This window comes from Acomys minous, assembly GCF_964271855.1.
Source record: "Acomys minous genome assembly, chromosome: 13".
NCBI classification, from domain to species: Eukaryota; Metazoa; Chordata; class Mammalia; order Rodentia; family Muridae; genus Acomys; species Acomys minous.
This window is the reverse complement of record NC_140495.1, coordinates 27,394,280-27,410,046: the sequence shown is the minus strand read 5'-3', so window position 1 is coordinate 27,410,046 and position 15,767 is coordinate 27,394,280. Positions and strand designations below refer to the sequence as shown.

General features: G+C 46.6%; 2 long non-coding RNA genes across 3 annotated transcripts; one reads left to right on the top strand and one right to left on the bottom strand.

Moving 5' to 3' along the window:
• Nucleotides 1-6,207: 6,207 nt before the first annotated feature.
• Nucleotides 6,208-9,009, bottom strand: LOC311580658. The gene is made up of 3 exons (XR_014773545.1): nt 8,974-9,009; nt 8,792-8,942; nt 6,208-6,621 (listed from the first exon to the last, which is right to left on the bottom strand). It is a non-coding gene; the product is annotated as an uncharacterized lncRNA (long non-coding RNA).
• A 69-nt stretch (nt 9,010-9,078) lies between these two features.
• LOC311580657 lies at nt 9,079-14,475 on the top strand. 2 transcript variants are annotated; one of them, XR_014773543.1, is made up of 4 exons: nt 9,079-9,209; nt 11,500-11,854; nt 13,752-14,022; nt 14,392-14,475. It is a non-coding gene; the product is annotated as an uncharacterized lncRNA (long non-coding RNA). The 2 variants fall into 2 exon arrangements; XR_014773544.1 differs by having other exon boundaries at nt 13,752-14,446.
• Nucleotides 14,476-15,767: the final 1,292 nt, after the last annotated feature.

Genomic DNA, 15,767 nt, shown 5'->3' with positions numbered 1-15,767 from the left:
TAGAAAGAAGGGGAAGTTATAGCGGCATTTATCTGTGGTCACGAGGCATGGCTATACCACTTTCCTGCGAAGAAAGATGTTCCTGCATGCCCTTAACCACAGAGTACACATGGCCACACACAAAGGCAAACTCCATTCCAAGCAGTGTTCCTTTAGTTCTGGAAACTTACATACAGATAAATCACTTGCTTTGCAGGGACAGACCTCTATAAGACACCCCATGCTTATGTGTCCAATTCCTATGAAACATGCATACTCTGTTTTGATATTATAAGAGAGAAAAAAAGGATGGAAGAAAGTAAATGCTCAGAGGTTGGAGAGATGGCTCAGTGGTTAAGAGCGCCTGCTGCTCTTGCAGAGGACTGTAGTTCAGTTCTCAACACCCATGTACAGAGGCTCGAAATTGCCTGTAACTCCAGCTCTGGGGTGATCTAACCTCATGTGCACACACACACACACACACACACACACACACTCAAACACACACACAGAGAGAGAGAGAGAGAGAGAGAGAGAGAGAGAGAGAGAGAGAAGAGAGTAGTTACATTTTTATTTCCATAACAAAACACCATGACCAAAACAACTTATAAAAGAAAGCATTTAATTTGGGGCTGATAGCTCCAGGTTAGAGACCATGGCCGTCATAGCAGAGAACATGGCACCAGGCAGGCCAATGTAGCACTGGAGCAGCTGCTGAGAGGTTACATCTGGTTCACAAGTACACACAAGGCACAGGGACAAGGAGAGGGAGCTAACTGGAAAAGACCTGGGCTTTTGAAACCTCAACACCTGCCCTCAGTGACTCAGCTCCTTCAACAAGCCACGCCTCCTAATCCTTCCCAAACAGTTCCACCAAGAGGGGACCAAATATTTAAATATATGAGCCTCTGAGGTCCCTTCGCATTCAAACCACCCACACACACGTAGACATAATTAAAAAAATAAAGCAAGTGCTCAACCCACAGGGTCTTAGCCTGTCTTCGTGGCTCTCTTGTCCCTTTCATCTTCTGCCTCAGTCTCTGGCTTCTCATTTCCCAGAGTTCTATGTCAACTCTTCCACTCAGATCTTGCCTTAGTTACATGCCAAAAAAAAGCTGGGTGCATTTTCAGTTCAAAACATAGATTCCATTTGGGGCTGATGCGCCCTCAAACAGCAGACCTTTCTTCTCCATCGCGACAGTACATGTGGTCCCACTTCCCTCCAAAGGGCAACCTTTCAGCCCACGTGTGGCTCCTGCCTCTCTCTCTCTCTCTCTCTCTCTCTCTCTCTCCCCCGCCCTACACCCCCCTCTGTCCTCTCTCTCTCTCTCTGCCTTGTTACTATTTTTGTGCCGCGTTTCATTGTTAGGACCCAGCTTCTTCTGCCACCTATTTTCTACTGCAAACCCATGCCCCACTTAAGAGTTTTTGGGAAACCATCTGCATTTTTTTTTTAAAGCCAGGGGTCAAATGCTAGGTCAACAAACACCTAAGCCCCTAGGCTCCCCTGGGAAAATATTTTGTTTTTCTTCATCTCCAGCCAATGTCCAGTGTGTAACTTATTTCAGAATCGAGCTGACATGGTGAAATGTCCGTGCAACGTAAGAAACGGGGAGTTTTGTGACACTTCGTTATGTTCTGATTTGTATGACAAGCATCTGGCCTCATCTGGATTCGCTTTCCTGCTATTGTTTTAACAATGGCTGTTTTGCTCCCACCCACCCCGGACTCCATCTTCTCTGACCAGTGGTCCTTAGGCTTGTTTTGGACCATTGCTTCATAGTCATTATGGAGAACAGTAAAATATTCCTTTCCTGGCAACACCTGGATCCTGCCTACAGAAGGCAGACTTAATATATAACACTTAGCATTGTGCCTAACAGCTGACAGTCACAACACAGAGACAGAGGGAAGATCTGCCCTCTGTCTGCTGATGAGAACGACATCTCCTGGTCCACATGGCCAACACTCTTCTAGAAGCTCTGACCCGACCCCCCCCCGACCCCCTGGGCTGTTCAGTTCTGTCTACAACAATGCTGACGTCATGTCTTTACATATTTGCAGGTCAGAGATACTGGGGACCCATCTCTCAAATGTGGCCTTTCGGCTTGGAGTGCCCTGTTACAGAGAAACCTAGGAGACATGGTGCCATTTGGGACGCTTTGGCTAAATGACGATTTCAGCAAGCAGCTGGCCTTGCCAGCCATGTTAGCCAAGAGTTTGGTGGTTTACAGCACTTGTGAGAATCCCACAGCACTCAGGCAGTCGATCGCTTACTTATGTTCTTCTGGAAACCTTTAGAAATGTGTGCTCAGTAGTTGCAAATGTGCCCACAGTTTGTCCACTGTCCCAGCCTGGGTCAGCAATCCTATATCCTCAAAACCAGCCCACGCTGGCATCCCCAAGCAGCATTCTCCATCTGGTGGTTTAAAGCAAAGTGCTGACTGTGCACTCTGTATTTGGGGCTCACATTTGGTTTAATCCCATGCTCCCTCCTAATTTGAAAAGTCTTTATTTACCCAGAAGCCCTGCCCACCCACCCCCACCCCCAGCACTGGATCGTTCTGCCAGTGCCAGGCAGACAATGACACCTACTTGCACAGCCATGGTTTACTCTCAAAGCAATTTACAGATGTTAGGCCTTCCAATTTCCCACTAGAGAAGGATGGAAGTTTCAAGAAGCTAGGAAATGTGCTACTAATGCTGCCCATATATAGCCAGGTCCAGCAGAATTTTAGCATCTTCATTTCACAGTGTCCTCCAGGGAGCAGTGAATGCCTAGCCATGTGCGAGGCTCGTGTGCGGAACACAGAAATACTAGCCTCCTGCCTCCACACATTCTGCTCCCAACGGCTCCCGCGGAAATGCCGGCTAATCGTAGCAAATAGGCAGGTGAGTCTCCTGGGCAGGATAAGGAGACAGAAACTTCCCGAAACAGCCCACCACTGCTCGCAGCCAAAGGCAGAGGAGACAGGAAGTCACCCAGCTGTCTCGCAAGTAGAAGACCACTTGCAGAGGGGCCTTCAGTGCCTTCAGCCAGCCCTGTGGGGCTCTGAACTGATCTTTGAGATGTGCAAGTTCTTTCTCTCTAGAGGTTCCAGGACGGGCTCAGAGCGAGGCTGGAGTGCTCCCCTCCCCCACCCGAATCTTCATCCGTCCTCCTTCCGCAGTCATCCTTGGCTCCCATGGATAGCCACTACTCACCTTACTGTGTGTTTGCTATTTGCTTTCATCTGACTCACCGGCTGAGCCTTAACCTAAATTGACTTTAAGTAAAAGCTATAAACGGGAAAGCATTACTATGTTACAGAAATAAAGGTAACTGTGAAACACAGAAATAGCGAAAACAAAGGGAAGGCATTAAATTGTGGGTTGACTTCACGGGCGTTCCCTGCGCTGTTTTGCGTTTAAAGGTAGAGAGGACGTTAGCTATTGGACAGTGACAAGAACACACAGTCGCTGACTGAACCGTGAAGCACGCTCAGGCAACTGAAAACAGTCTCCCGGGCCTTGAGTAGAAGATTAGGGAACTGTTCTTTGAGAATCATGCTCCGCAAGTTTAAAGTTTCATCAAAGACAAGGGTTAAGTGTTCGGGGGAGACGCAAGGATGGAGAAGTAGCCAGCCAGGTTGCCACAGAAGGACTCAGTGGCAGCACTGGATCCCGATGTGCGCGTTCCTAAGGCTGTCTCAGGAGCCAGCGTGAGCGCTTTGCATGCGGAGTGCGGTGGCCAGACATTTGTTGAGGAAACAAACACGCAGGCTGTAAAATTGATTTTGTACCTTTTCTCAGTTTAACTGCTCCCTCAACCACTAGCAGTTAATAGTTTCAGTGTTTCCTTAACACAACACAAAGTCTACCCTCACAGTTGCTGCTTCGAGTGTCCCGGTTCCCGGAAGCAGCAGGCAGCAGCTGATTTGCGTGTGGTGAGGTTGCAGCCCACTTGGTCATTCACGGAGGCCCTAGTGGTTTTGTTGTTTGTAGATCGCATTTTCTGTTTGGAGTGTCTCTACTCTTGTTTTTTCTTACACTGAGTCCACACGGCCCCAATATCCACCACCTGGGTTTGAAGTTTGGGTTTTTGGCTTAGGCCCTGACTTTCAGTTGTGTCTGATACCAGTCCTGCATTGCTTGTTTCATTAGACCTGAGGGTTGGTGTTTACAGAGAGGAAACTTAACATGATTTCATTGCATCTGGAGCCGGGACTCCAGCTTACTCAAAACAATCTCTCCACTGTTTGCTTTGGTTTTTTTTTGGGGGGGGGGTGCTTATTTGTTTTTTAGGCCACATCTCACTCTTGTGGTCCAAGCTAGCCTGGAACTTGCTATGTAAGCCAGCCTAGCCTTGAACTCACAGCAATCCCTCTGCCTCAGCTCTCGAGGGCTGGCATTACAGACACGAGCCATGACACCCAATACCATTTTCTTATTGTATTAATTTAATTGTAAATAGCTTCATTCCTGGCTCATGAACGTTGTAAAAGGTGCTAGCAAGCTTCAAGAACACTATTTTGAAATGTTTGTGTAATAAACACAAAACCTGGTCCTCATTTTGAAATGCTTGAGTAAACCACTTACTCACAGTCTTTTTTGGTTGTGACATTAATAGTTACAAAAGAACTTTTTGTTGTTTTGTTTATTTGTCTGTCGTCCGTCTGTTTTTCAAGACTGATTTGTAGCCCTGGTTGTCCTGGAACTCACTTTGTAGACCAGGCTGGCCTTGAACTCAAAGATCTGCCTGTCTCTGCCTCCCGGAGTGCTGGGATTAAAGGCGTGTGTCACCACCACCCAGTAAAAAAGAACTTTTCAACACGTGCACTTTGCTTTGCTTCTCAGTGTGTCTAGACCTTCTCTGCAGAATACTTTATAGTCAGTTGTTTTCTTATTGGAGCCACATAAATGTTAGTCTTTTATGAGCTGCTATACAAAAGCCCAGATACTGCGGGACTTAAACCACAGGTTGCTGCTTCCCATAGTCCTGAAGGCCGGCAGTCCAAGAACAAGCTCACTGATGAAGCTTCCAACTGGCTTGCAGGTGACCGCCTTCTCTGTGCCTCTGCCTCCTAGTGCTGGGATTAAAGGCGTGTGCCATCACTGCCCAGTGAGATAGATAGATAGATAGATAGATAGATAGATAGATAGATAGATAGATAGATAATGATATTATATGTATCATATATACATGTAACATATCATATTTTTGAGAAATTATTATGAGAGCAAACTACATACAGTCCATATACAGTCATTTCTTTCCCTTAATCCTGCTATAGTCAGCTCCTGGCGTGAACGACGGTCACCTTCCCAGAGGCTCATTTGCTGTGACATGTCAAAATCCTTGCAAACATTTGGCTCATTTTTAAGCATTTTTATATCCTACAGCTGTAGTTTTCACTTTTGCTAACATCAGAAGCATTTGTTCAGATTAACACACAACGTGTTGTATTATACAAAGGCCAAGAAGAGCTAAGAGAACATCTTGCTTTTAAAACATAATTTCCCACTTATGTGTACATGTCAAAGAACATAACTAGTTATGTGTTGGGGACCGGAGAGACAGCTGAGCAGTTAAAAGCTGTTCTTACGGAGAACCCAGATTGGGGTCCCAGCACCCATGTGCTGGTGTACAACAACCTATAACTCCAGTTTCGGGGACATCTGATCCCCCCTTCTGATCCCGGTGGGCACCAGGCATGCACATGTTGCGCATACACACACACAGGCCAAACACTCATATACAAACATAAATTCCTTTCTGAAATGCAGAATGTGCTTGCCACAAAAATCAGATCGTAGGAGGGGGTGCTACAGAAGAGCTTGGAGGCAGGAAAGAGAAGGGGAAGTGATGTAATTATATTAAAAATCTCAAACATAAAAACAAATAATTTTTTAAAGTTTGGATAGTGGCTTCCTTTGCAGACTTAGTAGGTGGCTGTATGTGACTGTTAATCGGGGCCGATTACTGGGTGTGTTTTCTGTGTAGTTCTCCCGTATGTAGCATGGTTTACAAGATAAAAAGGAATAAAGGGAGGAGGAAGGAGGAGGGGCGGAAGGGAGGATATGACAGAGGGAAAAGGGGTTACGGAGAGGGAAGAGGCAATAAAAGAAACGAGAAATAGAAAGACTAAGGCCTCTGATGAGCACCCTACTCCAGACACTTACACAGTAAAGAAAGGCTGTGTCTGAAAGTCTGAGCAAAAACGTTACAAGATTCTCTAACAGCTGGTAAGCGGAGTGACCCCCAAATTCAAGACCAAGAAAGCAAAGAAGGTCTAGGCATCATCAGCCCAAGGTCTGGGCAACAACCAGCAAAGGGATTCACTAGTGTGGTGGCCACAGAGACACACTTCCCAGATGCTGCGCCAGGCCGGGCTGCAGTCCCAGCTTCAGATTGCCCCTTCAGCCCTCGGGCTCCTTCAAGTTTACTTAAGCCCGTCCAGTCAGTAGAAGACAGTAGTAGCGCCCTCTGGGAACAGCCTTGGCCACCGAGTGTCCACACGCAGCACAACTGCCCCACCAACTTAAATTTCCGTCCTCTTACGTGCCAATGCACGTATGTCACTGCAGCTTCGCTTACGACGACCATCTACAGTTCAAATCGGGACATTCCACATTAAAAAGTCCGGTTTCTAGCTTGACGATCTGAGGAGATACCAACATGAAACTTTTTATTCATTTTATACGTTATGTATCTGAGGGTTAAGTGTGTGTGCATATGTGTTCATGGGTGAGGGGTGCATGCACACGTGCATATGTTTGTGGGGGGGGGGAAGCAGAGGTCAACACTGTCTGTCTCTATTGCTTTTGACTTTTTCCCTGATTTTGAGACAAGTTCTCTCAGTGAGCCTGAAACTTGCTGATTAGGTTAGACTGAGATCAGCAAACTCCAAGACCCTCTTGACTTTGCCTCCCTAGTGCTGAGACTACAGGCGCGTGTCACTCGCGTGATTTCTTTATGTTAACGCTTGAGATCTGAACTCAGGTTAGGAGGCCTACTGAACCAACTGAACCATCTCCCTGGCCCCCTTGAGCATTATTATTATTATTATTATTGTTCTTGTTATTATAAAACACACTGCTAGAGCTGAGTGGTGGTGTTTATTGGGGGGATGGAAGTCAGGTGTTTTGGAGGACAGTTTCTTGGTTGGTTTTTGTTTTGATTTTTTTTTTTTTTAAAGCAAAGTCTCAGGTATCACAGGCTGGCTTTGAACTTAATAGGTAGCCGGAACATAGCCTTGAGCTCCTAACCTTGTGCCGTCACCTCCCAAGTGCTAGGAGTACAAGAGTTCACCATTTGCGCCTGGCTGAGAGGCATTTTTTTTTTTTTTAAAAACCTAAACAGTTTGTATAGACACACACACACGTAAGTCAGTCTGTGAGAGGAGCATATTGTAATATGGTGCCACAGGTAGACTCACAGACAAAATTAATTAATACCCACAGTGACTGACCCAAGATCACAGATTAATCTAGCTGGGGCCTTGGGGCGGCGTTCAGCTCTCAGTCAGCATCTTTCTCCCTCTGTAGCTGCCAGCTGAGTCCTTCCTAACCATCCTCCCCGAAACGCTCACCTTGCCTCACTTTCCTGAGGTAGAAACGCTCGCACACTGCTTTTGAGCATTTAAATTGCTGCCCCCTTTTAAAAATATAAGCACCAACATGGTCTTGCATACTTGTTTGTTTTGTGCTTTTTACATCCTGGTGACAGGATTCAGCGGGCTACTAGAAGGTCGGCACCTCAACTGCCCTTTTATAAGCAGCCTTAAACTGTCTGTCGGTGGTCTTTTGGGGAAATGCGGCATTAGACTTATAAAAAAAAAAATGACCTCTCTTCCCACGTTTGCATTCTGGAAATCAGTATCCGGTGAAACAATAGCTAAAACTCTCTCTTCTCACCGCTTCCGTTCTTCAGCTGAGGGAAAGGAATCAAGTTCAGGCAGTTAAGGTCCAGCTGGGCCCCAATCCGTGGAGTGTGCAACCCGCAGGCAGTTCCCACACACAGGAGGCCCAATCCCAGCTCAGGCTCCGAGTTCCTCAGCTTTTGTCGGTTTAAGTTAGTGCTTTAATGCAATTTTAATAGGTAGCGATTTTATTTTGTATCCAATGAAACCAACAGAGCATGAACACAGACATCAGAATTTGGAAGATAATGAGTCTGTTAGCGCTGGAGAGCGCGTTGCTGAGCGAGGTGCGGCGCTTAAGGTACGGAGAATAGACTGCTTCCGGAGAGGTCTTTATTGGCTTCATTAGAGTGGTCATCAAGTGAATGATTTCATAGCAGATCTAATTAGCTAAATAATGTGCAGCAGTAGCATCTTCCTCCTGCTAATTAGGCATCTAGACACCAACACGTACCAGCTACCTTAAAACTCAGTCTGTAGGTATCCCTGACGCCCTCTGGGGGGAGGCGTTTCCCAGGGTGTTTAATGGTGGAACTAACCGGAACTAACCCTAGAGGAAGAACTCCCAGCCCGGGGCTCCTTAAGATGGGTCTCCGCGTTAGTACACCCACAATGTGCAACGCCCTTCCCTTACCACCAGGAAAGGTGCTGCCCTCAATCGCAGGCCAGAAACTGGAGGAAATTCTTGCCAGAGAACTTGGCTGAGGAGAAAAGAGGGAAGAAATGGCGGGGCAAGATAGTTAGGGCAGGTTGTATGTGAGAGAGTTCTGCCACAAAGAGCTGTTCTGCAGCAAGTGACAGCAGGGACAGTCAGCTCAGCAGTGCGCTGCCTTGACTGCAGAGGAGGCACATGGGTGACACTGACTGAAGACCTCCTGATGCTGGCAAATGGGGCCTCCCAGGAGCCCTACCTGTCGATGCCGCTCTTGCCGCAGTTTATTCAGGATCCTGGACTACCGGAGTGACCCCGGGAAAAGCGCCCACAGAACCTTTATAGTGTGCCTGGTCCTATCAGAGACTGCCACGTTGTTGCTCTTGGTTGGTGCGTTCGGATCACGCCACCTCACGCTATGCCTTGTTCGAATCACGCCACCTCACGCTATGCCTTCAGGCATGCGCATAAGGGGCTTGCTCAAAGGCGCACTGCACATGCGCATAAGGGGCGCACTGCGCCAGGGAAGCAGCAGGGGGCGCTGCTATCTGTGGCGCTCCACACCTACCAGACTTCTCTTGTCAATGTCCCTATTACATCGCACAGGCTCCCACTTCAAGGAAGCTCAGACGTCTAAAGAATAAACACGTGCCAGCTACTGGGTGCTGCGAGAAATGGTCAGTCTGAAAAAGAGAGAGAGAGAGAGAGAGACATTGACAGTTAAGTGTATGACCAAAACGGCGGTGGTGGCTCTTGCCTTTCATCGTAGCACTTGGGATGTAGAGGCAGGCAGGGTAGAGCTCCAGGACAGCCCAGGGGTATATAGTTGGACCTTGTCAAAAACATAAAAAGGGATAGATAGATAAATAGATAGATAGGTGGATCTTAGGAAAAAAGAAGGGAGGGAGCAGAGAGGAAGTGAGGAAAAGAAAAAAAGAATTAAAACACAGCAAGAAAAGTCCAGACATTAAAAATATATTCAGGAAGTCAGACAGCTATCAGATAGTAATTCTAGTAAAACTATGCAGTTCTACCCAAACAGAGGAGGGGCTGACTCAATAATCTAATGGAAGCTAATTTTCTACCAAGAATGTTGTACCTTTCTAAATAGTGAGTCAAGTATTAGAGTAAAACATAGTCCAAGTTAAAAACCAAAAGGCTGCTTCCATATCTTAGTTGAAAGAACTAAGTAAGCAAAACTCAGTGAACTAAAGCAACGCATATACGGTGCAGTTGAGCACACGCTTGTGGGAGCAAAGGGAAGTTTAAGGGAAAATTCACTGGGTTGAGGATTGGGGGAAAGTCTCCTTCCGCTGCAGAGAGGGTTGCTGTTCTGATTTGTTTTTATCCTTGATGGAGTTTTTCTTTTCTTGTTTCTTTTGCCTGGGTGTTTTGCGGTGATAGGAATTTAACTTGGGGCTTCATGCACACAGGCACATGTTCTAACTCTGAGCCACACCCAGCCCTGAAAGGTCGTTCCAGATTGTTGCTGTTGTTGTTTTGTTGTTTGTTTTTAAGATTTATTTTATTATTATGTACTACAGTGTTGTCTGCTTGTTTACCTGCAGGCCAGAAGAGGGCACCAGGTTACATTATTGATGGTTGTGAGCCACCATGTGGTTGCTGGGAATTGAACTCAGGACCTTTAGAAGAGCGGGCGGTGCTCTTAACCACTGAGCCATCTTTGTTTTTTAAATGATTGCTTTCCACTATGTGCTTCAAGTCATAGCTGGTTACAGTGGCTGGTACTTACATAACAGCGTTGTTTTTTTTGCTTTTGTTTTTGTTTTTACAAAGGCCGTTGGCAGGTTTTCACATTCAAAGTGAGGACAGGATGGAGATCTGTGTTTGAACCACGAGTGGAACACAGCCTTTAGTGAAACATGGTGCTATGAAGATGACAGGCATGTACTGAAACTCAGAGAGGGAGCGAAGAGGGGAGGGAGGGAGGGAGGGAGGGAGGGAGGAAACACTGTGGGAGTCATCTCAGATGACAAAGTCAGTCTCTAGAAGAATCAGGCAGAGTAACAAGCTGTGGTACTCATGATCTAGAGTGTACTTTCTTTTTATTTCTTCTTCTCCTTCTCCTTCTCCTTCTCCTTCTTCTTCTTCTTCTTCTTCTTCTTCTTCTTCTTCTTCTTCTTCTTCTTCGGTTTTTCAAGACAGGGTTTCTCTGCATAGCCTTGGCTGTCCTGGACTCGCTTTGTAGACCAGGCTGGCCTCGAACTCACAGAGTTCCACCTGCCTCTGCCTCCCAAGTGCTAGGACTAAAGGTGTGCGTCACCACCACCCAGCTCTTTTTATTTCTCATTTAAGCTAAAGAACAAATTTAATAGGCTCTGCCTTGACCTTCTCATACACACACACATCCCTGTACTTTCTTCCTGTTTGCTCCCATTGTCCTCTGAGCCTTCCTTCTTGGTAAAGGGACATTAAAAGTCTCCGTTTAAGGCTCATAAATCAAGAAATAGAGGCACAAACATATCACAGCAACTCATGACAGTAAATACTGGAAGAATTTAGGACAGAAACTACTTAGTGTTTGCTCTGGGGATAAACTCTGGCGGCTGAAGGAATTCTCCACTTTCCATCTTTCACTCTTATATATGTCTAAAATATATTATTTTACCATAGTTGTATCTTTCTTGTGGAATTCTTTTAGTTCGAAGGCAAATGCTCACCTTCATGGCATTGTAGTCTTTGGGGCTACTTTTTCAAGGCAGCGAATAGGAGCATATTGAACAAAATGCTGCACGGCTCTTACCAGATTGTAAACCCCACTCATCTTTTAAAACCTATAATTAGCTTGATGTAAAAGAGCAAAATAAAATCTCACAGGCTTTTCTCTTAAAAGAAAAAAAAAAGAGTTGTTTGTGTAAGAACGAACTCAAAGAAATGGACACAATACTATATACTTTTAATATACAGTATAAGAATCTCCAAAGTTGTTACTTCTGTCCCAAATAGCACATCATCATCATCAAGGAAATTCATAGGAGGAAGAGTTTATTCCGTCTGAAGTTTCCAGAGGGAGATTCCATCTTGGCAGGGAGGCGTGACCGCAGGCGTGCATAGCAGGAAACTGACAGGTCGCATTTTCAACCTCAAACAAAAACAAACAGAACTGACCAGAAGTGGGGCCAGACCGTGAGTTCTCAAGCACCCACCCCCCCAGCCCCAGTAACTACCTCCGCCAGCAACGCTCCACCTACTAAAGGTTCTACAAGACCCGCCCCCCCCCCCCAAACAGCATGGCCAACTGAGGACCAAGTGCTCAAATATCTGACCGAATGGGACGTTTCTCCTTCAAGCCACCACAGGGGTAACACTCCACACCCATCACTTTGTTGGAAGCAAGGGCATCTCTAAGCTCCCCCACCCCCACCTCGTCACAATTACCACTCTTAGCTGTTCGGCCAGCAAAGCCACAAAGGCCTGAGCTGGGGATGGGAGTGGTCGGGGAAACACATTATGACAAAGGAAGAGAAGAGGGTGAGGAAGGAGGGAGGAGAGGAACGTAAGGTGCCCACGGAGGGTTCTCAGAGCACCGCTCTCTGCCCTGTCCCCTTGGTTGTGCTATGCCCTTCAGGTCAAGGAGCAAGACAGTAGCAATAAAGGTGTAGTTGCATCTAGCCCAGCATATTAATCATGGTTGTTATTCTTATATTAATTCTCTAGAGGAAAAGAACCAACAGAATGACTAGCATCTGTTAAATCGGCTTGGCTGGTGCATTCTGGGTAGTCCAGGATGGCTCTTTATTACCGTAGAGGCTGAGACGCTGGTACGTGCTGCGTCCACAAGGCTGGAGGCCTCAGCACTCCTGATCTGGTGTGGGAGAGATAATGGAGGATTCCTGGAGTTCAGGTTGGGAGCCCAGAAAAGCTGAATCATTACCAGCGGAAGGATTCAGAGGTAGTGGCAGCAACAGCAACTGAGTTGATGAAGTCACAAGAAGGGTAAATGAGAGATGGGAAGGCAACCAGGCAGAAGCTAAAAGATTTTCCCTCGGACCTCCTTTGGTCTAAGTTGCCACCAGAAGGTACCACCCACACTGAGTCTTCTCACTTCAATTAACCTAATTAAAAAAAAAATCCCTCCAGGTGTACGCCCATAGGCAAGTCTCCTAGGTGATTCCAGTTAACAGTGGAGATGACAGCAGAGATTCACCATACATTAGGTCCTGAGGCAGATTCTCAGCACCATACAAAGGGATGTACGAAGAGTCATCCGGGGGGGTCTCATAGAAGTTCAAACCAGCTCAGCTCTGAACCTTGGACTCTCCCCAAGCCATGAGAGAAGCGCCCCCCAGTTTTGGCTGCCTCCAGTCTCTCTCTCTCTCTCTCTCTCTCTCTCTCTCTCTCTCTCTCTCTCTCTCTCTCCTCTAACATCCCTGACCCTGACAGTGGCCCAGAGAACATCCCTAAGCTAAATCTAGAGTTCTCTTTCTGATGTAGTTGTGGCGGTACCCCAAGATCTTCATCCATCAGATTTGCATTCCCCCTACCTGCCCCGGCACACTTCGTGATTTCCTCCAAAACAACATCTTAAAACCTCAATACATGATTTTTAAAAAGTCATTCTAAGCAATAATACCCATGATATTGTGGACTTCATGTGCTGGTTATAGGGTCTTATTTTTTTAGTGTGTCTTGTGATAATTATATAATTGCAAATGTGTTTATTGTCTACCAATGAGAGACCATGGTTCACATCTTCCCCCAACCCCTGTCAAGAGTCTATCAGTGAGAACAGAAAGTGCATTTGATTGGCAGATGGAAATAGATTCTGTTGAGGTGCTATGGGGAGGGGGTCACATCACCAGGCAGAAAAGAGCACAGCAGAGCCAAGCTCATGGAGGACAGAGTCAGGAAGTTTACTCCAGGTAGAGGGTCCAACAGGCTGCCCCAGGCCAATGCAGATACAGCCAATGGCGAGAATGACAGCTGAGTGTTGTCTGCCTTATGTCACTGTCTGATTCATCTTCCACAGAGGAAAAGCCTATCAACATATTCAAGTGCCCTGCCACCCCACCTTAGCTTGTTGGGGCAAGTACATTCATAAAATGAGTGTGTTCTAAAATGCTGAGTGGGTGGCCTTCTGGGTCCAAACACGGTGCTCTGAGCCAAGAGTCGCTCTGCGGACAGCAGCCTTGTGGGTTTTCACATGATTCCATTTCTAAGTCCACATGTCTCTCTTTTTTTCCTGGACTTGCTTTTAGGCAGTATTCTTTGCTTCTGAAAGCTTGAGTGCAAGTTTAAGTATGACACATGACAAACTGTGAAGTGTAGATGATGTCAAAGATGGTAACGACCATGAAGATGACTAACGCTGAGTCTACGCACGGAATGGAAAGGAACCGTGGCTTCTGGGAGCAGACGCCAGGAACTCCTAAGACCCGCGCATGAGGAAAAAGCCCTTGAAGCAGCTTGACCAGTGTAGCAAACCAGAAACACAACAGCAAGGTGGTCCCCTGGCTCTGCAGGCTCAGGGTAGGCAGCCCTGCTCCTCCCTGGAGTTCAGCAGCTGAGCACAGACCCTGTAACAGGCCAACCCACTTAGAAGCAAATGCTTCAAGGCTGGCTCTGTCTACATCTCCCTAATGACAGGTTGTAGTGAACGTTCAATACATTTCAACAGATGTGGTAGGAAAAACCAATTGTGCAGTTTAAAGCAAGCAGGCTGAAATTCTAGATCAATGAATTCCGGGTTAAATGTTTCTATTAAAAGTGCAGATTCAAATAACGAGCTCCAATTGAGAGGCCGCTCCTTAGTTCTTTGGGGCTGTGGCTTTAGAATACTGTCATTCTTTGAAAAATCAAAACGCACCAAGTAAGATTCTTTTATTTCCAATTACTCAGTAAAAACGAAGATGAAGGCATTCATGGCTGTACCCGCACCAGGCATTTCCAGATAACCCTACAAAACACAGCAGCACTCCCAACGAACATTTTAATCTGAGAAATAAATATGCTTAATATCAGCTGTATGGTTTGGTAATTAACTGGATCTCGTCTCTTAAGCTATTCATTGTTTTTTCCAGAAATTCCTCCAATGCAGATGAAAGGGGGAAAAAAACTTCCCAGAAAGAATAAGAAATGCAATGAGTTATCAACTCAAGAAAGTAAGGGGGAAAAGATTTGAAAAGACACTTCATTAGAAACCAGCACCTGTCTTGTGGGGAAATGTCATCAACACGCTAGAGCAGAATCCATCCGCCACCAACCCGCCCCTCCCCCATCTCCCCACTCAATAAGACCAAAAGGGGCTGAGAGGCTCCCGGCCTTTGACCTCAGCCTGTCTGGTCCCCGGTGCAGAGACCCGAGTAGCAGAGTACGGAACAAGCAGAGACCTTGAGAGTCTGTGGGGATAGTATCTGGAACTCTGCCATTCTCTCAGCCAGGCTTGCCCCTTTCCTAGGGATTGGAGGGCGCACTGAGCAGATGTTAACAGGAAGCACACGATAGTGACTGTTGCACGCAGTGAAGAACCCTAATTCGTACAGTTTCAAACCGTGTTCACCCACTGGGGTCACTGCGCCTTGCTTTTCCACCTAACATGTGCACCTGCTAACACTAACTTACTTCACTGAATTCTCTTTAAAAAAAAAAAAAATCAATTCTGGAAAAAAAAAAAAAAGAACCGTGGCATCGTTAGGTGACTCGGATGAAGCAAGTCTGTGCATGTGGTTTTGGCCCAGCTTATTTTACGGAAGAGAACACAAATGTAAGAGGCAGAGGAGGGAAGACTCTGCTACACAGCCCTCTCCACGCGGCAGTTCTTTCTGGCAGTAAGTGGGAACGCAGCGTGCAGCGGCCCGCTTGCCCTTCAGGATTTATAGGCACTAACTAGGAGAAGAGAAGGGCATGCTCCCTGAGCTACAGCTCTGCAAAGCTCGCTTGTTTCAGCTGCGTCTACCTGTATGTATCACAGGGCACCTGTTTTCTCCGCCTCGAATCTCTTCCTTGCTGGGGTCCGCTACAGGACCCCAGTTAGGATTTCATCTGGCAAGTCGTTTTCTGCTCACCAACTGCAGCCTCCAGTGATAGCGTCAGAGGCAGAGGCTGGGGACCTGTTAATCGCGTCCAAAAATAAAAAATAAAAAAGAGAGAAAGGAAAAGAATGAGTCCAAAAGGAGGAAAAGCTGCTAACGCAAGAAGCCTGTTCCTGGAAGAAAAGGTCACTCCATGAGGGGCTCGGGCGCGGGGGGAGGGTGTGGCTGGGGGGGGCCGTGTGT